Source organism: Oxyura jamaicensis, chromosome 6 (genome assembly GCF_011077185.1).
Source record: "Oxyura jamaicensis isolate SHBP4307 breed ruddy duck chromosome 6, BPBGC_Ojam_1.0, whole genome shotgun sequence".
NCBI classification, from domain to species: domain Eukaryota; kingdom Metazoa; phylum Chordata; class Aves; order Anseriformes; family Anatidae; genus Oxyura; species Oxyura jamaicensis.
In genome coordinates this window covers 1,238,170-1,260,862 of record NC_048898.1, presented here as the reverse complement: position 1 = coordinate 1,260,862, position 22,693 = coordinate 1,238,170, and the positions used below count along the sequence as shown (strand labels likewise).

Below are 22,693 nucleotides of genomic sequence, written 5' to 3'. Positions count from 1 at the left end.
CCCCCCCCCCCCCCCCCGGCCCCCCCCCCCCCGCCCCCCCCCCCCCCTGGGGGGGGAGACCAAACAACTTCTGGCTTTCTAAGAGCTAGATAATTTGTGGAGTGTTTGGAGGAACATCACAAAGAACACAAATGGAAAAACAATTAATCAATTTAATGTAAGGGATAGATGGGACTGTTTCTTTCCAGAAATACTGTCATATCGGTATTTGAGTACAAGCAGGAAGCAGGATTTCATTTATAATATATTCAGTTCAGTGTAAAATGTCTTGGTGAGGGGAAGACCTTAAATGTTTGTGGCAGTTTTGCAATTTGTGAGAAGCAGCAAGATAAAAATCAAACATGCATGTATTTGCTATGGCTTTTTATTTTTTTCTTAACGCTCTTAAGAAAACCTGATTCCTTATACATACTGTTTCAGTTTAGACACCTTCGGAGATTACGCCTGAGCTAATTTTTTAGCTCACTGAATGTGCTTGGCATCCAGCCCACTAAGTTTATCCTATCCGTGACTGAGAGCACATGTCACAGTGGGAGATATTAGGAAAATATTTGCTCTTTGATTATGGTGCTAGGGCATTGGGATTTAAGTTTTTTAATGTGTGGGAGTAGGGGGAGAGGAGACAGTATTTTCATTTGATCCTGTCTTGTGTTTAGAACCCCATTATATGTCTTGTCAAGTGTGCGTTTTATATGAGGGATGAGCATATTCATCTCCAAAGAGCAGGCTAGGCAGCATGAAAAGCATTTCAGTGTTGTCCTAGTAGGTACATAAGCTAAACCATATAATTTACATTTCTGTTTTAACTTGCATTTACACCCACTTACATCTGCTGATGGCAGAAGCTTATTGAGATAGGGAGTCCATCAATCTAAGTTAAATTTTAGATGTAGGGCTATCATTAATGATTAACTTCTTCTCATTGAATATCAATTCAAATCAGATCCATTTAAATTCATTTAGAACAGCCAGGTGCAGATGTGAAGTTCTATGACTCAGGCCCCCCACAGCAAGCTAAAGTAAACAAATTCATTTAAGGACGAGGTAAACTTCCAGAAAGATTGTGTTAATGTCCCCTGACTGAAAAGATGAAAAGTCTATATGGATGCCAACTGCGGAGCATGGTTCAGTGGGAGAGGAACATGGAGCTGTGCCTGTTACTGATGAAAAAGCCCCAGATACATGGGAAATAATCCTGCCCTGACTGCCTCTTGTGAAGCCCTTCGGTGCTATGCTGGCAGTGTCAAACTTAGTGCAGAGAGGCCAAATTCTGCATTAATGGAGTACTGGAGAGCTCTCCAACTTCATAGCAAAGTTTGCTTGGGCTGCTAGAATCGCAGGCCCCTGGTTAGGTGTGTCTGCCCCTACAGAGGTGGTGGGTTGTTGAAATTCAGTTGCAGAAGCAGAGCTTGTGGTCTGTAGTGAGGCTGGAGCAGGCTGGCTGCCTACCATCCTGCTCCATCAGACAGGCTGCCTTAGAGAAGCAGAGCTATGTAAAACCAAAAAAAAAAAAAAAGGGGGGGGGGGGGGGGATTTGAGGACTACTGTAAAATGTAATCTGCTTTGTGCTTTCTTCCCCAGACTGTAAGAGGCCTGTCTTAAGAAAGATGGAGGTGGCCCCCATCTTCCTTCCACATGCTGCTCTGCCAAGGTACAGGACATCCCAGTCTGGCTGTATTCTGCCAGAGACTCACAGTGGAGAGGAATTTGTATGCTACAACAGAAGCTTAAAAGAAAGAAATCATCTGTGTGAGGATCATGAGCTGTTTATTTTTTGTTTTGTTTCCATGCAAGACAAAAAGCATGACACAAGTCACTAAGTATTAAGCAGCATATAAAACAAATGAATGAACAAACATGGAAGCGTTTACTGTCTTAAATCTCAGTGCTTTCTGGTTCATGTTTTACTGTATCTTAGATTAACAATTAGGTTTGAGAGTGTTCTTGTGGCTGGCATTCCAAATTTGCTTCCTATCAGACAGCTCCAAGCACAGCTGCTTCTTGCCATAATGCTCTAAGTGGGCTCTTGCAGGAGGACTGGCAGAGCCCCAGAGGCACCACTGATGCCAGCATCTGCATGGCTGCAGAGGTGTGTCCAGAAGTGGTGTGTATGCTAAGCTCAAGAGATGATTCCCAGTGAACTTTCAATTCCTACTTCATTTTTTTCTGCCAGACTGAAGAGGGACAGGCTACACTGTTGTTTCTTACCTGGGAACTGATATGTACTTTTTGATAAGACTTCCCTGATTTTTCTCACTCCCATACCCTAGCAGAATTGTCGTATCCTTTCTTGAGACAAGGAGACCAGAATATTCAGGCTGTGGTTAAACCATGGATTTAGATGTTGGCACAATAGTGTTCTTGGTTTTATCTGCTGATTCCTTCCTAGCAACTACTAGTTCCTAATGTTTGTTTGTTCTTTTAACTATTGAATATTGAGATGATGTTTTTGTGGACCTCGTGACTATAACATTAAGATTTCGTAATGGTCAGATCACATCTTACCATTTCTGTGTATGTAGTTTAAAAACACCATGACCCCCTTCCCCCCCCTCCCCCCAAGATATCATTTTACACATACCAATGTTTGGTCGAAGTGCTGTTTGGCTCCCTTACCACTACCCACTGACTTACCCGCCATTATGTTTGAAAGAGCTATTTCGATCTAGCATGAAATTGTTCTCTCCACCAGCTGTGATCTTGGGAGAAGCAGTCACGTTTTCTCTTGATAGGTTTCTGGACTTTGTATACACAAGATGTGAAGCCAACATCCAGATCTTTGTTTGCTAGGAGCCAATGAGGCTCACCTTGAACATCAAAAATACTAAAATAAAATACTTCCAGCCCATGTCCTGTTATCAACAGTTTGTACTGATAGCCTGTTCCATAAGTAAAAAAACAAAGGTCCAAGCAGGATCTTTAGCAAATTGCCAGTGCAGATGAAGGAAGGGAAGATAGAGGATGAAGAAAAATGGTGCCTTTAAACAGAAAGGAAGGAAAGCAGCATGTATAACATAGGTTAATTCTGTTTTCTTGTATATGTGTCAAATGGCCCTGAATCTGTTGCTGTTTCAAAAGGGGAACTATGGGTTTTGTTTTTTGGGAGAGTTATTCTTTGCGTTGTTGTTGTTATTTTTTTTTTTGTTACAAATCATTATTTAAGTGGAGCTTTGTCTTCCCATCAACTCCAAAGACGTGATTTAAGGGCCACATTTCAGAAATTCAAGGCGAAATGACATCTAGCCTTTAGAATAGGGAAAGCAGTGCTGTGGGGCCTACAAAGAGGGACGACTGACATAACAGCAGGACAAATAAGGAGGATTTACCTGATCTAGCCAATGCTCTGATAAACATCTCATAGCTGGGAGGAAGCAGTGGTGCATCTGCGAAGGCAAGTTGTCTCACATTTATTGAGCTCTTTGAGGGAGTCCCCATTGTTCATGTGTCCCTTGTCTCCCAGTTAATATAGATTTATTTGGCAGCTAAAGGCATTATGGAATGTGAGGAAAGGTCCTTAAATGCTGAATAATTAATTAAAAGACACAACAAACAAGTAGGAATAAGTAATCAGCTTTCAGAAAGGAGAGAGATCACCAGCAGGTAGCGCAAGGATTTCGTATGTTCATTATGCTTGGAAACGAGTGGGAGGAAGAGGTGAACTATATGGTGACAGTGTGTTGATGATAGCCAAGCGTTTTGGGGGAATAGTGTTACAGACCAACTACAATGGGCTGAAAAAGAAGGTGGTGATTAAATGACTCATGTGACAAGACATACAAAGGAACTAAAGTGGAGGAAGTGCTCTCATCCTTACCCTTTCAAAGATAAGCCCTAAACTGACTCTTTCCATCTGTATTATAACTAACGGTGCCATGAAAGCATTGGCTGAGTGCAGTAGCAGTTGAAGGAGGAATTCAAATATCAGAAGTGGAGACAGGTGTAATGCTATGAATCTGATGCAGGTCTGTGTGGACCTCTGGTCTCTTCACCCCCAAAAGAATGTGGGTGACTGGAGAAAGCAGAGAGTCTTGATGGGATAATCAGAGGTCTGGCGTGACTTCTGTGTGAGGAGTGACTAAATAGAAGGACTCATCAGCCTAGAAATAACTCTCAGGGGAGGATACCATAGAATTATATGAAATAAGGAGTGTCATAAGGAGGGTGACCAGCATTTCAGTGCCAGTACAAACCTTTTTTTTTATTATTTTTTTTCTTTTCTCGTTGTAACCAGGTTTTCTCATTCTGATCAACATCTCCAAGCTTGGGGTCAGTCTGCCAATATCTTCTGTCTCATGAGTGATGGCACTGCAGAGTGGAATGGATCACAATCAAAAAGCTGGTCTGTACAAGTGTTTTAAGGTATAGTGCATACTTTAAAAACTCATTAGCTAAAATGCTGTCTGTACTTCTACGCAGTAGAATATCAATGCATCAGCTTTGGAGTAGCTGTAGAAGAAAGTACTTAATATTGAATTTTCTTGCCCTTAAACTTGAATTTATAATGATGATAATTTTGTGGATTTACAATACAACTCTAAAAATACTACACAAACACTTTAAGATTCTTTCCTTATGATTGTAATGTCTGCGTTGGCAAATGGTGTGCATTAGAAAGATATATTGTAGCTGTATTGAAGGTACATGTTACACACACACAAAAAAGAACTCATTAAAAACAGATGTTGTATTAATTGTAAATGTATGTTCTTTTTAAATGAAATTGCTCTTAAAGCACCTATCAAAAAGTTCAAGTAACAGTCCCTGTTATGTTCATGCATCCTATCTTCCACATTTTTGTAGGGGAAAAAGTCCAAAACAATTTAGAGGCTCTAGCTGTAATGCTGCTCTTTTATTTTTGATACTTTTGAATAACTAAATACTGCAAGTCAGATTTTGGTGTGTTGCATAAAAAACTCTATATTCTCTCTATATATATCTTCAGCATCTCAAATTTACATGTCAGAGTTACTTGTCAGAATAACTTCAGAGAGGTTTGTGTGTATTTAAGAGCAAGGTGTGTGTATTAAAGAGCAAGGTGGTGCATGGAGATCTGAGGATAAATTCTGAAGACTAAGATTAAGTATCTTAACTACACACCCTTGAGGTTGTGATAATTCAGAAATATGTCTTGGGGGAGTTATAAAGAACCTTTTTCAGGTATAAGGTAACACTAGTAAACAATGGTTAGCAGAATTGCTGAAAATACTGAGTCCATTTAACCTGCACGAGCAATCCTTTGAAATCCAAGAAACACATATAACACGTGTTGCTGTAAAAGTGGTATGAGAACGTGCCAGATCTCTTAGGTAAATGGCCCGCTCACAGTCAGGCAGACTAGATAGTCAAAATTTGACATAAAAACAGTACCTTGATAAGTGCTTCTAGTACCACCATCAGTGCCTGATTTAGTTGGTCTCTCTATGTAACTGATGGTGCTCAGTCATGTGGTTTCTACTTACTCAAACCACCACCTTGATCCATACTACTCTGGATCCATTACTGTTTGCTCTGATGAACTGTAATCATCAGACTCTTGATTTATGTTACTTTGAATGTAGTTTCTTGTGCTGTCCTGCAGCACTATAACTGCTGCAGTTTTCTCTCTTGATGTCTCTTGGGCATCTCTAGTGCTACTGCCCAAATTCTTCTGTCACTGCTGATTTCCAGTGCAACCTTTTTTAGTTTTTAAGGTTTTTGTACTTAAAGTTTTCTGTGACATAAGGCACTCTCATGTACTCCCAGTCACCAGAAGGCCATGCTGCCATCCAGAGGGACCTTGATGGGCTAGAGAGGTGAGCTGAGCAGAAGCTCATGATGTTCAACAAGAACAAGATGATACCAGGTCAGGAGCACCTTCCCTATACAGACAGGCAGAGAGGGCTGGGACTGTTCAGCCTGGAGAAAGGGAGGCTAGGTGGGGATCTCATCAATGTCTATAAATACCTAAATGAAGGTTGCAAAGAGGATGGAGGCTCTTTTCAGTGGTGCCCTGTGACAGGAAAGAGGCAATGGGCACAAACTAGAACACAAGAGGTTCCATCTGAGCATCAGGAAGCACTTCGTCACTGTGCAGGTAATGGAGCACTGGCAGGGGTTGCCCAGAGAGGCAGTGGAGTCTCCCTCCTTGGAGGTATTCAAAAACCATCTGGATGTGGTCCTGGGCAACCAGCTCTGGGTATCTCTGCTTGAGTAGCATGGTTGGACCAGGTGACCCCTGGAGGTCCCTTCCAACCTCAGCCATTCCGTGACTGGGTCCCTCTTTGCCGTGTACATTTCAGGCTCTATTTTGAACTCATCAAGTATGTCCGTAGTGCTGTCCAGGACCACTTGTCACCTCACAATCTTCCTGATATGACTGAAAAAACAAACAAAACAGTTTACATAGTGTATTTCCTACAAATTTACCTTTCAGACCAAATTCAGTTTTTCTAAACTAATGCGTATAAAAAGTTGTGCTGATGCATAATGGCTGAAAGTTTGGCCCATTTCTAGGTGAATAGTGAGCAAACTATTGCAGAATGATGCAAGCATTTATAAGATGCTTCTTTTTTATGAACAATGGAAAGGCCAGAAATGACCTACTCTAAATAATGACAGAACAGAAAGAAGACTATTCAACTATGGGCTGCGTTTTTTTTCTCTCATCTTTTCATTGCAGTTAATCTCTCTCTTGAAGGCAAAGGTGTTTCTGCGGAGCTATCTGTAGTTAGATGCTTGATCACTGTGTGAATGTACATACAGCCAGGATTTCAGGACATTACACCAGGGTAGATGCTGCAATTAGTCGCTGCTGTGCTTTGCTACTTTGGCAGCTGCTGGGGATGGTTAGTGATGGCATTGCTCTAGGCTGTGAGGGAAGTGAGGGAAGAGGTTATTCCAGTAAGTGACTTGCCTCCTGTTTGTAGCTTGGCCCGCTGCATCTTGCCAGACACACAGGCTCCTCCAAGTACTTTCACAATCATCTCTTGTCTCTTCAATTACCACTTCCTCCTCCCCCTGCCTCTCTCTTCCGTTTGACCTCCTAGTAATTCCTCCGGCGCTAGCTCAGGACGGTGCAGTAGGCTATACTACCCCATCCAATTAAAGATATAAGTATGTGGCACGTTAGAAGTTACCTAACAAGCCCCTAAACTCCCCTTAAACGAGAGCCCGCTGTCTCATTGATCTTGCCCGACCCACTTTGAATCCCAAATTTTCATAGGCTGCATTCAGCTGTCACAGCAATTACAGGTTTTTGGAACTCCGTTGTTTGCTTCCTTCGTGTTGCCAGCCAGTAGTAGTAGGCTTATATGTCCAGATTTAGACACAGGCTGATTTCCCAGGTTCACATATTGCACTTGGGGTTTATTTTTAATTCATAAAGACCACTTGATGTAATGATCGGCAATCAAAGAATACTCAATTATCACTCTTGCAAACTTTCCTGTGCCTCAGTAATTAAACCAACAAATTAGTTAAAGGCTCCAATGCGGAAGAAGATTGGTAGACTGTGGTCAAGACACACATTTACGGATTTTCCCTTAAGCTGCTTTTCTTGAGGAAGCTTTGATAAAGACCATATGATATCAATTATCATTAGCTCTGTGTGGTTTCTCTGCATTTGGAGCTCTCAGACGTTAGTAGACAGGAGCCCTGCGTTAAGTCTTTAATGTATAACTGGTATTTATGCTGCATAGCCTATTCTCATTTTGATTTGTCAGCTGACATTTGAAAGAGACGATTTAAGACAATTTATATGCACAGACTGTGGCCTGTTGTGCTGAGTGACACTTCCTCCTCTGATCTGATTTGACAGAGTGCTATTCCAACAGCAGCAACAACATATTTTAAATGCCAGATTTTAAAACAAACATTTTAATTATATCTCATGTTCAGTTACTGCCCAAAAAAACTGAAAGATGTGTTTTGTTAAGGTGTCACTGCCTGAGCTTGACAACAAAGTCAGGGTGATTTAATAAACTGACTTAAATCCACTCTTCAGAGAACACACTTGTATAATGTCCCTAAACATCAAAGTTTCTTGTCTTGAGCTCTGTTCTACAGTCCGTCAGTGTGAGCCTTCCTTTACAGGCAGCAGAAGGAATTCAGCAAACGTGTAGATGTGATTCATTCTTAAGATCTTCAAATATGCGGATGAGTCACTGATAAGTACATGTAAGTTGTGCTGACCAGATTTAGAGTGTAGCATCCAGCACTGGAAATTACAGGATGTAGTTGGGAACAGATGAGGGAGTCTGAAAACTCTTATAATTGAGGAAGTACATATGAAAATCTGTAGCAGGCTAGAAAGTTCATTTGACTGGAGAAAAAAAAAAAAAAAGTGTACATAACTTATTTTACTGGGATTAACAGACGAGTTTAGGCCTGATAGCTCACAACTCCTCTGTGCTCCTTTTTCAGGTGGGGGTTCTCAACAATTTTTTTTGGGGAAAAAAAAACACCCAGCTCTTAAAATGTCCTGGTTCTGTAGCTGTTTGAAACTAGATTGGCAATATTGGCTTGTATTTTAGCTGAGCTTTATGCCCACATCTGATCCAGAGGATGTGAGGTGGGCAGTCAGGGGACTGTAGCATCAAGGCAGATAACCAGGAAGCAGAAATGTATGCCTTGAAATTTTTTTCTTGACATTTTATTTACATGTCAAAGCCCTTGGATTGCTTATTTGCTTCATATGCAAGAACAACACAATTTCAGGGAGAAGGAAGGGAAGGTTTGCGTTTGAACACACCATGTACTCTCAGGCCCCATTCTTCAGCCAAGACAATGAAACACTGTGCAGCATTTTAGACCCTTCCAGGCAGAGAAATCAACTTTTGACTCCCAAGAGAAATTTGGAGACTTCAAATGACACGCTTGTAGATCACCTGAGTTAATTTGACTGACAGGTACATGAGGTTATCACATACTGCTACTTATCTTTCTGACTTAGCACATCATTTTGGGACAAGTCTACATTACTGAGCCTTGTGTTGTGTTTCACTTTTCTACTTAGGACTTTTCTTCTGTTTATCTAAAGCCTTCTTGGCTTTCTTTAAAGCAACCACAGTCAGTGTGAAACAGTACAGGTGTTTTTTTCAAGTGTCATAACATAAAACTTGTATGTGTTTTGCAGCTACAAAATGTGCAATAAAGCAGCCCGTTAAGTAGCCAAATTCCTGCTAGATGTAAGCACACAGCAGGGCTCCACCTGCACAGCAGGCCTGGACTTGACCTTGTGATTTTACACACTGATTCATCACAAGGATACTTGGCTGGGATGTTGCTGTAATCACAGTGTAATTGGAAAATCCTCTGATATTCAGTCACCTTTAGCCACCTATTCTTATATCTAGATATGAGTAAACATCTTCAAGGACAGCAATGGGAGGTTTCCCTTTGCTATGAAGAAATGTTAAGCAGGTTCCATTTTTTTTCTCAGAAACTTTCAGAACTTTGGGGTTATTGGCTGTTACAAAAAAAACTAATCAACAGCTTTATAAAAAGTCATCACCCTTTGTCTAGATATCATTTAAAATAGCAGTGCCATCTAATGCTTACTCTTTTTCCACATTGTCAGTCTTTCTTTTCCCCAGTCACTTCTTAATGGTTAATCTGAACAGTTTATAATCTCGATGCTCGGTTTGGGAGTTTGCATTTTAACTTAATATGCCCAGTGTTTCTTGCTTAGCTGTTTAGACATGCTTATCTTATACTGCTAATTTCTGAGACTTTCTCAACAAAAAGTAGTGAGAGCAAAGCCAGGTACATATTTATTTGTTTTTCTACAATAAAACAATATTTATTGTTTTTCTACAACAGGGTTTACACTGAATTAAATAGAAATGCAGAGCATGTAAGAATCCCCCATTTCTGCTGCAAAACTCTAATTATCTCAGTATCCTCTTACCCTGGCATGACGCCCTGTGGCACATGGCGTGAGCTTCATAGATTGCAGGTTTCTTTAGCAACCCCTGATAATGAAGCCTTGCTTTTTTGCTTCAATTGTTGCTAATTTCAAACTTCAGACTATTTGCATTAAATTTAACATCCTAGTCTTCACATGGAGCACATAATGGGCTTATTATGAGGCAAGAGTTTCGTCCCTCAAAAGGAATGGAATTCCAAAATGATGCTAAACTCAAGATGAGACTAAGATGAGTGGTGGATCTCAGGGTATTTTCAAAGAGTGACTGGCAATGTAGCATTAGAAGAAATTGAGAGAAGCAGAGGGAAGACAAAAACTTTCATCAGCTACTTGAAAACTGCTCTGTATTATAAGAGCTGTGATGGGCAGCTCAGAGGAAAACCCAGACAGGAGAGATGAAAATTTCCACTAGCAATCTGAGAACAAGACAGTTTGGAATGCATGCCCATGTTTAACAGAGGCTGGCCCCTGGCTTAAATACAGTCCTTGCTTAACCAAATCTAGCTAAGAAAAGCTTACAGTGCTCAAGACATGCAATTTCTGAGCATAGTTAGTGTTGTAGTAAGAGCCACTAAAGAAACAAAAATTTAAATACTTCAGAGCAACAGAAACTCCGTGTTATCATTGAGTAGTTTAGCTATTGAAAAGGATTTGAATTTATGGGAATAAATAATTTCCCATCAAAACTGTTCATGAATTACCTCAGTCTTTCGATTTTAATAGCAGATTAAGTCAGGAAAATGTTCTTGCATCAATCTAGCATTGCTACTGAGGCAGCAGCATTTAGTGAGGCTAGGAATTACTTATATTTACCAGGGTACATCTTGACCATTTATTGAGATTACAGTTAGATATTACTGCATGTTATTAATCTTCCTCAGCAAAATATGCTGGAATTATATTTGGTTGCCCTTTGTCTAGGCTTTTACCATTTACACAGAGCCATCTCCAGACTCAATATTATGCATGCAGAGTAAAGCCTTCAAAGCAGTACTCCCAGTCTGCTGGGTTTAGGCAACAAAATTCAGATGGGTTACAGTACCCACAATCTGCTAGGTTTAGGCAATGAAAGCCAAAAATAATATAGAAATTCATAGCAATTCCATCATCTCTGCTCCTTAAACTAGAACCTATTGGGATATACCCTCCAGTGACCTTTGCTCACTTTTCAGGTTCTCATGAAACAGTACTGAAAAGGATGGGGGAGTTAGCTTTAAAAACCTTGTTAGTTAGTGGATTTAGCATCCTGACAGTGTGTGGTCCAGACGTGGACAGTGGGAAGCTAAAAATATGGTGCTGTTTTAAAGACGCCTGTATTATAGAAAACATGCCATCAAACTTCTAACTCACATGGACCATCTTTCACTGCTTCACTGTGTGACTATATATTAGGACAGAGTCATGACAGGCAATTATGCTCTATGTTTCATTGCACATACATCTTTGCATGGCTTGCATTTTGGAAATAGCAACAACAACAAATAAACAGCTTTGTTTGTTTTTTAGAGAAATTATTATTTATATATATATATAAATATGAGGAATAATTAATCGATAATGTGATTACCATCTGAATAAGACCTAGGCACAAAGTCTCCAGTAGAGGGAGTGACCAAATTAAAAATCCCATGTAAACTACTCTGAATTATATGTTGCTGGAAAACATTTTTATTCCCCAGGTGTGAGCAGCCTGGGAAGTGGGGAACTATCAGGAAGACCAGGACAGTGTTTTACAGACCCTTGTACATAAAACTGCCAGTCACACACCTGCATGAAAGCCAGTGCAATTTCAAATGATGACATTAAAATATGTGAACAGCATTAAGTGCTTTTACTTTCTGCAGTTCATACACTGTGGCTGCTGACATGTATGTTGACTGCATTGCATTGCAATATTCAGTATGTCATATACAAGCATACACGGCATTGATTACAGTACTTTTCCCTTCAAAAGAAATTCCATATTGTATCCTCAAAACCATAATGAAGTTATAAATTATTGGTGTGTTTCTGTCTCTTTCTAGAAAAATATCCTGATTAATCAAAATGGTTACAAGACTTTAGGTAGCATTGGCAGGTAGTGCCTAAAACACAGGTAATGACAGCTTAGAGGTACCTGTTTATTTCCCTCATGATACCCTCGTCTCACTCCATCTCCTACAATCTCCTAGGCACATGTACTTAAAACAACTATCCTCTTGAAAGACAGCTCAGAGAAACTAGCCAGGGTAATGATGAAACATAGAAAGCCCTTTCTCACTATACTTTGAGATGTGAAGGAAGGAATGTGCATTTATGCATTTGTAGTTTTTTTTTTTTTTTTTTTTTTTTTTTTTTTGAATAAGGTCTTTTTACATATTGCATGAGGACTCTTAACTGAGGTCTTTGTGTTGCAAGCCATCAGACAGTGGAGGTACAGTTTCAGAAGCCTGTTCATAGAGGTTCACTGAACAGTAGTACAGAAGGTTGCTCTATCTAATACAAAAATAGAGTATCCTAATATAAAAAGTAGCATCTATCTAAAAATTTTATGAGCAAAGCAGTGTTTGGGGATGCTAAGGAAATGGTGCACTTGAGAGAGGAATAAAGGGAGTGTGAGGGAGAAGAAAAATTTAACTCTATCTAGAAAAGAACTGCCGGCATTTAGTGTAAATATAGTTTTTGATAGAGAGCTAGCTTTTAAAAAGATCCATTACCTTTGAGCTTTGTTGCAGCTTTTGAGTGTAGGGTTTGCTGTGTATTTTTTTTAATTTTATTTTTTGTACCCTAGCTGAACTGTGTGTAAAGTACTAGTCCCATTTCGGGTGAATTTTTAAGTTCTATAAACTTCGTAATTGTAGCACACAAACACTTTTTTTCCCAAAGACAAACAATGTAATATCCTCTGGGGAAAACAAGAGGTCTCCAAGTTTAGAAAACAGGCTGGAGTGATCATTAGTGAAGCACAATTTCATGGCAGGAAGTCAGCTTGGATCCCGTCTATGTATCCCAGACATTTTATGGTCTGGATACTGAAAGCTCATATGGTGAATGTTGGGGTTTTTAACAGCCATATTTTGGGCCCATAAAATAACCAACTACAACAGTTAATTTTCACCCACACACCCAAATTGCTAGTTGGTATCACAATTTCAGTCCCCTGACACCCCTTACACAAACATACACTATCACCACCAAAAAAAGTAAAACCAGGAGGGTAGTCTTTGGGGATTGCAATGGAAGTTAAAAAAACACACACACTATACACACAAAAACGAGCAGCAGATGACTGATTATACCTTCCAGCAAGTCACAGGAGGAAACAGTTTACAGAATGCGTTGCCTCACAGCTCTTCCATCTCTCCATCACCTCCCTGTCCTTTTCCTTGCTTTTCTGGTCTGGTCTCTGTCGTCCTCCTTTCATAAGCTGTTGTAGCCCAGAGCAGAATCAGCAGCTTCCAAGAGTACCAGCAACTTTAAAATTTCCTTTCACCTTTTCCAAAATGGATGCATGTGTCTAAGCAGGAAATACAACAGATAGGTTGCTACTGTGTTGTCTTGTGCTGTGAGAAAATGTAAGCAGGCAGCTAGGTTATCATCTGCTCATCCTAATGAGCACTTAGCCCTACTTAGGACACTGCTATGCCTCAGAAAAAAAAAAAAAGAGAAATGCTGATTCTCTACTTTATCAGAAAATGAACAAGATGAAAAAGCTAAGCTTATGTGTGAAACATATTAAAAACTTATTGGTAATTCAGTTCAATAGGAAAAAGAGGGGATGGGGAAATGAACATGTAAGATAGAGATTTCTTAAGCTGTCAGTAGGATTTGGCTCCAAAATCCCATTAGAAATTACTTAGAAGTAAGCCCCAAGTCCTAGAGCTGGTTTTCAAAAGCTTGGTTAGCATAAGTTTATTTTCAACAGAGATGTGAGTTAATGCGTAAATATGTGTCTTGAACTAGGACTCTTGTTAGGACAAAAGATGTAGGTGCTCAGGGATGCATGGCTAATGACATCATTTAGAGGGAGAGGTATTGTTTGATTAATTGTATTTAGCTACTCAGTAACTTAAACTGGGTTCAGATTAAAATGGAGTGATTTTGTTGTTCATACTTAGGAAGACACTTCATGAGATGTATGAAATGTCAGGCTAAGTATCTTGAGTGGGGATTCTGGCTCAGCAGGTTCAAAAACAAGGAATTATTCACAATTAACTTGAAGCATGCAGATTTATAGACCAGTCCTGCATTTGCAAAATTAGTTATATAGATTTAAGAGGCCCTTTCTTAGGTCCTGAGCACTTTCTATGGGAAAATTATAACATGCATACATAGTTCAAACAATTCTAGAATTTGGAAAAACTAGCTGTAAAATTGATTTTAAAATGGTCAAGACATGCAAGCCAGCCACATCACCTTCCTGCCTGCCTCATCTAATCCATCTTGCCCAAACATACAATACTGACTGTAACACATTTCATCTCCTCTTACTATGTTCAACCTGGTCATCTTCTTCCACCCAGCTAAGCTAGAGAGGAGATCAGCACACAGATTGTAAACACAGTTCCTTGGCAATCTGCATGGGAGAGGTGGCATTTTTCTTTAAGCCACTTCCTAGGTATTTCTCCCCTCAAACTGCTTTCATTACATCGTTTTGTAGTTTCTCATAAAAAGGAAGACTGCTTCCTTAGGGCTTTCCTGGGCAGAGGACATATGAGAGAAGCTATAATCCTCTTGACCTTTCCCTGATGGAAGATGTTTCATCTTGTTGAGGGACTTAAATCATGTTTCCTGAGTGGAACTTGCCTGCGCCACACACTTCAGCATTCAGAGCTGGTCTCTCCTGCTACATTGCTTAGTGATCCTATGGCATCCTTCACTTGGGAGGCCCCAGCTTCACCTTCCACACTAGTTCTTTCCAGAACTTTGGCCTATTTTCCAGCTTCCTAGTTTACTCTCTTGCTTAGTTTGTATCTGCCTGCAGTCTTCCAGCCTCAGTCTATGTCTCCAACTGTCTGAGCTAATCCCTAACAGATCATAGAATGGTTTGGGTTGGAAGGGACCTTAAAGATTATCTGGTTCCAACTAGATCAGGTTGCTCAAAGCCCCATCCAACCTAGCCTTGAAACTTTTCTCTCCCACGTGGGATGCGTGGCAGTAGCTCGTGACAGCACCCTGGCCTACAGGCTCTCTTGCTAAAGATAATACGTATGCAACTGCTGCTGGTGAATCAGGGATGGGAGAGGATTTATGGCTCCCTCACTGTCAGCTCTTTGATCTACTTTTTATTTTTGAAATGCAGGTAATTTGGCCAGCAAAAGCTGCTGCTCAAGAACATTTGAGAAACCCCATCTCAGATTGATGTGCTTTGCCAGACGGGCTCAGCAAATGACTTTCCCTGGTGCTATTTTAAAAGTCTTTAGTAGAGTTGTGCAATTCACGCTAATTCTGAAGTCTCTTGGAACATGCCAAAGATGAAGCGTGCATTTTCCAGACTGCAACATTTTCCAGGTAATTTGGGTTATAAGAAAACAGTTACCTGATCACCTCTAATCTGAGTTCAAACAGAATATGGTACGCCAGATCTTAAAATGGGACAGCTTTGTGTGGTATGATAAATGACTTTACAGATGCAAGGAAATTCAAAATTTAAATCCTTTTTTTCTAGCATGTTGGGGAGAGTAGTGAAAAAAATAGCTTTACACCCCACTCATCAAGGTTATGGCATATTCTTATTATGTAAAGTGTGATTTATCTGTTGTCTTGCATATATTCCTTTGGGGCCTGAGATCCAGGTTTAAGAGAGAGGAGAGCTGAAATGTTGTTGTATGAGAGAGTGTTCTATTTTTTGAATTGGGATATATATAGCAAATTTCAGCTGTAAATATGTAACAATAGCAACAACACTCTTGAGCTAACTGTTTACACCATTGTGGAAAACAGAAAACGTCTGCCATTTATCACTCAGCTTGAACCAATACTTTTACATTTCAGAGTCTTGGTTTGGAGCAAGCCTTTTCTGGCTTTAATTTTCAAAGATTTTATTTTATTTCTGATCAAAGTGATACAAAATGAGCCACACTGAACTTAGCCAATGTATCACTACTAAAACTGGTTTCCAGATAGCTCATTTTCATTTTCTGTAAATCAAATTACAATGGTTAGTCTTATTGTGTGGTTTGCATGATTGCAAGAGAATTTAAAAGCAAACTTCAACACTCAGCAAATTCATGGAAATCCAATGACAAACTTACTGAGCCAAACACAGCTAGAGAATGTTGAACATGGGAGACTTGAGTCTAACACAGCACAGCTGGCAGCCTTAGTTTCATGATTCATCTTAATAATTACTATGGAAAATTAGGAGTTTTAATCTGCCTGTAAAGGGTGCCTTCCCAGCATTTGATGTTCTCTTCTAAAGCAGTATCAGTTAATACAACAGGGTGAAATCTCAACCGTGGTGCAGAATCACTAAAATACTGGCTCAGGTCAGCGAGTGCTACCATGCAGAAGGAGAAGTTTTGGACTTGTGTTGCAGTTATATGGAGAAGTCCTATGAGCCTTGAGAGTTGCTAATATTGGTTGGAGTAAATTAAAAAAAAATATATTCCTCCAATGCATCTTTGTTCTAAATGTAAAGCTGTAACGTAAACTCAGAGGGTTGTAGTCTGCCATGAACTCTCTGCACATTATCTTACATGTGTCAGGTGGCAAAAGCAGAAGGCATGCTTACATCAGCCTAAATATAAATAATTTAGGTTGAATGTTTGGCTGATGCCTCAGTTTCAATGTCCACTAAACAGTGTATGAAAATGGCTGCTTGCAAATGCAGAGCTCTCCCAAATGCACAAGGCATACGTTTTTTGTATGGGCAATACTGTGGATTGTCTCAATTACCAGTTCCAAAATTCCCACTAAAAATGTGCTAAAAATTGTTTCTTCGAATTAAAGCAAAGGCTTCAACCTTGCAGTGCTTTTAAAAGGCAAACCTACATGTAATCCACATGGTAACTTGGACATAGCCTCAGATATGAATTTTAATTAGTTTACCCTCTCATATGTGGGCAGTATCATAACTAACACTCTGCATATGTATTCATTCCATCAGGTTGGATTCAGCTGGCGGAGTGTTTACAATTATTTTAAGCAACCATATTTTACCCTTTCATTGGCTGGGACTGTAGCATGAAAAGGATGTTAAACCCTGCTTTACAACAAAGCATTACATAGTTGCTGCTATTTGTCCCAGAGCTCTCTGCACACCTTTTTCTACCAAAATCAGTTATTTGAAAGACTTCTTAGAGAGTACGGAAAATAGGTTAACCCTGACCGGAGTACAGCCTTTGCAACAGTTTTAATCCCTGAAGTACAACAGCAGACAGCAGCTCTAGCTCTGTACTGTAGCTGAGGAATGCAGAGTGAGGCTGCAGTGGCTCCCACGTTGGACAGGAGGCAGTGGATTGTGCTGACCTGGCAGAGGAGCTTGTTGCAGACATGGGAGATGCGTGCAGGGAGCCAGGAAGAGTGAAACTCACTTGGCTGGAGGCAGCCGGCTGGTTGTTTGCAACCTTTAGCTCAGGAAGCAAAGCAGAGTGCCAAAAGTTGGAAGGGCAGCACAGGGAAAGGCTGGTGCTAGAATTGCTGGTTGTGTTTTTTGAGGCCTTTAGCCCTGGGGACAGTCAGAAGCAGAGGCTGGAAAGGATGATTTGAGGCACTGACTCACTATAGCCGTCCTTACAAAATGTTCAGCTGACTTTTAGCAGTTGTGAACTTCTTGAGCTTCCTAAACCCTGTTGGTCAAAGTTTTACTGACACTGGGGAGAAACAACCAACCTGGATGGAAACCACTCTCTTACTGACATTCACTTCTCTGCAGTAGTTTAGAAACCCACTTGTACAGCCAGTGCCAAAACTGTGGGGCACATTTTAGTTACTGGTGGGCAGAAGTCCATTTTTCTTAATGTGAGTGGGAGAAGTTGTGATATGGTGAGTGGTACCAGACAGCACTTTTTCCCTTGCTGCAGGTGGATGACTTCGTGTCTCTCCTATCCTGTTGTTCCCAGTATGTACCACAGGGAGCAACCTAATCTGCAGCTGGCTCCTTTTTGTGTGTAAAGCTCAATCTAAAAAAGTTTTAACAAATAACCCTCAAGGAGAATTGCTGGATCAAGCAGGCTCTTCTGTCCACTTACTCCTCCCCTCTTCTCACACTCTCCATCCTACTGCTCATCCCTGCATGACTACCCTGAAAACAAACCTATTTTCTTTTTCTGGACAATTATTTGACCAGATGGGTTCCCTATGCCGACAGTGCACCGTGAAACTTCTTGTGGAGGGCTTTGCATGGGGCTCAGAAAGAGACATTGCTTTAGCAGTTTTGCTGACAAATGTCTTACACTGGTCTACACAGCATGACCTGGAGGACCTAGTAGCACAGGGGTGCCTGCTGGTGGCTCCCTGGGTCTCTTATGTGCAAGAGAAGGTCTGCAGGGCAGTGAGAAACATTTTTTGAACTTTTCCCAGTATGTAGGCTGTACCACTTCAGAACTGTCAGAACTAAAAACACTAAAGGGAAAAAAACCCTCCCTTTTTATAGCCTACTGTCTCGTTGAAAGTGATTTACGAAATGAAGCTTCCTGCCCACCCAGTGCACAGAACAAATACAGACAGTGCTTTGAAATAACTACAGTACTATGCTATTTTCAGTAATATTTAGCTCAGACTTAGCCAAGAAAGCCCACTAAGCTTAGCAGACAGACATAAAAAGAAACACTCTTTTTGCATTTTTGTGTGTGTGCGCATCTATTTTAGGTTTTACTCCTCTTTTCACCAGTTGCATTGCCAACTATCAGTGTAGCAAAGTCCCAGCTCAGGAAAATGCTTTAAGCCCACTTCTCATTCAAGTAACAGCTCTTAGGCACACACCTGATTTTAAGTACCTTAATAAATATAAGCATGTGCTTGAATTGAAATACTCCTATCTCTTGTAGTGAAACTACTGCTTGAATTCATTCTCTTGAAACAGTGGAAAATCTTGTGGTCCATTTGCCTGTGTGATTTGACTGTGTTTAGTGTATGTGTTTAGGAAGTGCTTTCACCCTTCCAGTGACTAGTGTCACAAGATTATTACCTGTCAGCTGGCATCAGGAATACAGTTAAGGAGGAAGCTTGAGCTGACACTCTCTTGGCCACGTACTACACTTTACACCCATTTCTTCTCTATCTGCAAATTGTGAGCTGTTACTTGTTTTCACAATTACATTTAGGAGAAAATAAGATGAAAACTGGCCTACCAGGTAATTCTGAAGGTCATTTATCCTGCGTTTGTCAGTGAGTGCCTAGGGAATACTGTAAAAATCAGATCGAGCATACAGTGATACTTTTTCAAAATACTCTTCCATTTTCCCCAGCAATTTGGAGGCTGAAGGACTCTTAAGCCAGCAGTGTTATTTATTTATTTTTTTAAATCATCTAATGCCTTTGAATGCATGCAGAACTCAAGCAATCACATTGTCCTTCAGCAGAAATTTCACAGGGCCACAGTCTGACAGAGCATCTTCTTGACTTGTTTTGAACCTCCCATCTTCATGTTCTGCATGACACTGCCTGGCTCTTGTGCTATGAGACAGTAGATTACAGTTCCCCTTTTTCTCTGTGCTACCCAGAAAGTCACAGTGTTTTTCCTGTCCTCCCAGGTATTTATCTTCCTTGCCTGGAGTCCCCCTTTCCACAGGGAAACTTTCTCACTGGGGTAGTTCTGTTTGCACCAGTGAAGTTGCTTGCAGGAGTGAGCCTGGCACAGACCACAGCATTAATCAAAACCAAGAGAGCAGTGCTTTGTTTGGGGCATTGTCTGTAGTGAAGATTTCTGTCTGGTTCTGGATATCTGGATCCCTGTAATCCAGTGTTTTTTGTAACTCTGGGAAAGTGGAGCTCCTGCCACTTGGGCTTCTACTCTGCAACTGCTCCATCATTATAGTATCCTCTCACATAAACCCATGAAATATTGATCGAACTTACAAGCTTATATCAAAGTTTCCTACCCTCCCCTTTGCTCCATTTTCTAATTTTCCTGGTTCAACTTGTCTTTGTTACTCTGACCAAGCTCTGGGATCTATCTCACTGATGAAAGAGACGTCAGTGGTGCAAAACTATCTAGAAATCTCATCGTGTTCAAAACACACTAAGAAAGGTCTCTCTTCTTGGTGTTCCCACGCTGTTAACACGTGGTTTTCTTATTGTGGTTTACTTTATAGATCAAAACCATGTGCTGTATTAGGAAATGCTATGGAAGGTCCGTTTCTCATGATAGTTTATCAGATGAGATCCTTTAGAACATACATTAAATATACATCAAACAATATCTGTATTTTATTTCACTATCTCATTTTAAGAGAACGGTAAGAAAGCACCAGCAGTGATAAGGACTTGGACCTTGTGTCTGTACTCCCATGTATGCAGATGTACTCCCCTACCCAAGTAGATCTCCAAAGAAATCTTATGAAAGGACCTTTTAAAATGAGAAATAACATGTCTTTTTAGTTTAATGATGTATAAATCGGTTGCATGGTAGTCAGATAAAAAAAATGCTGAGACTCCACTAGATATAAATGTATTATTTAATCTACATCCTACCCATGACAGTACACGTTTGCTTATTATTCCATTGCCAACTAGGGTAAACTTTTTGATTTATTTTTTTTAATTTGAAACCCTTTGGGGATATTTGTGTCTTACAGTCCTAAGACCTGAGATAGAATATCTAACATTCTAAGAAACAGGCTAAAAAAATCAAAAGCAGTAGCTGCATGCTCTGCAGAAGATCCCAGGTGAAATGGGATGTTTGGTTCTCGGCCCAAGAATTATTAAAAATAGTTTCTTATCAAAGAGTAGGATACTGACTTGCAGACTTTCTGATGCAGCATTACTCAGTCAGGCATGCTGCTCCTTTTATATAGCTGTTTTTCTTTCTTCTCCTAATTCAGGAGAGACTTCGACCCAGCACTTTCTGTCATGCATTAGTAACTCTGAAAACATGTTTACTTAAGTACAAAACCACATTAGCTCAGCATTATTGTATGCCTCAAACACATAAATTACAATATATTGTGGGGTAGGAACTTTGATCAAGAAAAGCCCACACTGAATTAACTTGGAGGTAGGGAGGAGGGTTGGAACATTAAATATTCCTTGTCTTCTTTTGCCCTCATCCCTACAATTCTCACTGCCAGTCAGTCTTTCAAATTGTTTGCTATGTCTGCACTGCAAGCTACAAGAAATAAAGCAGTAGCGCTCCTAGGAAGATCATGCTATTTCATGGTTCTTACTTCTTTCACTAACATCCGCTGCCATACACAAAATCTCAAGCAGCACTTGTAGCAAATTCTCCCATGTTTTCCCCAACATTTTATCTCTCACCCTAATAACACTGGGGTTCTAGAATAGTATTTTTCCTTCCCAAAGACACTTTTCTATATAGAGAGCACCCCCCCCCCCCCCAATGAATGGATTAATAAATAAATAAATGAAAGCACGACCAGTAACTTGCAGTTTTTGTTGTTGTTGTTTTGTTTTGTTTTGCCACCAGAGGATCTGTACTAGGATTTTTGCCCTATATCACTATTTCAGGAATCTTGTACAGTATTAGGTAGAGACCATTGCCAAGGCTGCCACCAGAGATGCAAAGTGCCTGCATACGTGGTCCAGATGGCTCGAGCTGACCTTCCCTCCTTCTCCTTGCAGGACAGCCTCTGGATGGGAGTAGGTAGGGCTGAGAAACACAAACAGCATGTTTCTTCCATACAGACCCAATACATCTGACCCAGTATGAAACGTCTTGCAGGTTAACAAATCTAGGAAGCTTTTTTTTTTTTTTTTTTTTTTCTTCCCACCAAGTGATAGAATGATTCTTTTTATTATTATTATTATTTTTCTGGCAGCTCTGTTCATCCCTTTTAGGAGGACCTCTTGACTGTCATTATATGCTGCACTGAAAGAACTAGTAAGTGGCTGCTCTCAAGTTGATTGCATTGCCACTGATGCCAGAAAGCATGCAAGAAATAGCTCCACTGCCTGGATGTGATTTAAAGATTGAGGAACAAGTATCACTTCCATCAAAGCTGGAAGAAACTTTGCTCCAGAAGTAAATGGAAGGAGAAATCAGTTCTCTTGTATTTGAAGTGTGATTTGGTTGATTAGGCAACATTATATGCTGTTAATCAGTTAAGTAAAAGATTCTTCTTGTGCCAAGTGTTTGATTTTTTTTTTTTATTTAGTATGTTTGTAAGCACAGAATACTAAAGCCATAAAGTTTGAGAAACTTTATACTCAAAGGGAGTAACTTGCTTGTCTATTTATATACACACATACAGAGCATTTCATGATAGTTTGACTCTGATATTAGCATGTTTTCCACATTATTCATCACTTGTTTTTTGCAAGTTAGAACATACTCCAAGCCGTAGGCTGCATCTGGTGCTGTACGTGTTTAAAGGCCATGTACAATAAGAAATTGATACTGCTGTTGTATGCAACTTTGTGCTTTTAAAGGGTTTGGTTCATGTAAATAAGTGATGGGTGTCTTGTCCAGCAGTCCACCCTTGCTGTGAAAATCCTGAAAAAAAACTTTCCTTCAGTTTAGTCTGTTCTTGTTGAAAAAAAATTTTTAAAAAAAAATTGTTTTACAAGAATCATAAAATCTAGCAAAATGGGAAAGCAGAGAGTAAGTGTAAAGACTTTATGTACTACCACTCATCAGAGATCACCTGCCTTTCCTTGTTACTTCTGCTCTACAATCTGTAGTTTGATTTC

General features: G+C 40.1%; 1 long non-coding RNA gene across 2 annotated transcripts in view; it reads left to right on the top strand.

The window, feature by feature from the left end:
* The window catches only part of LOC118169486, a 40,122-nt gene extending 17,915 nt beyond the window's left edge, over positions 1-22,207 (top strand). For both annotated transcript variants that reach the window (XR_004752144.1, XR_004752143.1), the window contains exons 2-5: positions 1,582-1,651; positions 4,232-4,359; positions 15,186-15,394; positions 21,823-22,207. This is a non-coding gene — a long non-coding RNA (uncharacterized LOC118169486). The remainder of the gene's footprint in view (positions 1-1,581; positions 1,652-4,231; positions 4,360-15,185; positions 15,395-21,822) is intronic.
* The last annotated feature ends 486 nt before the right edge of the window (positions 22,208-22,693 follow it).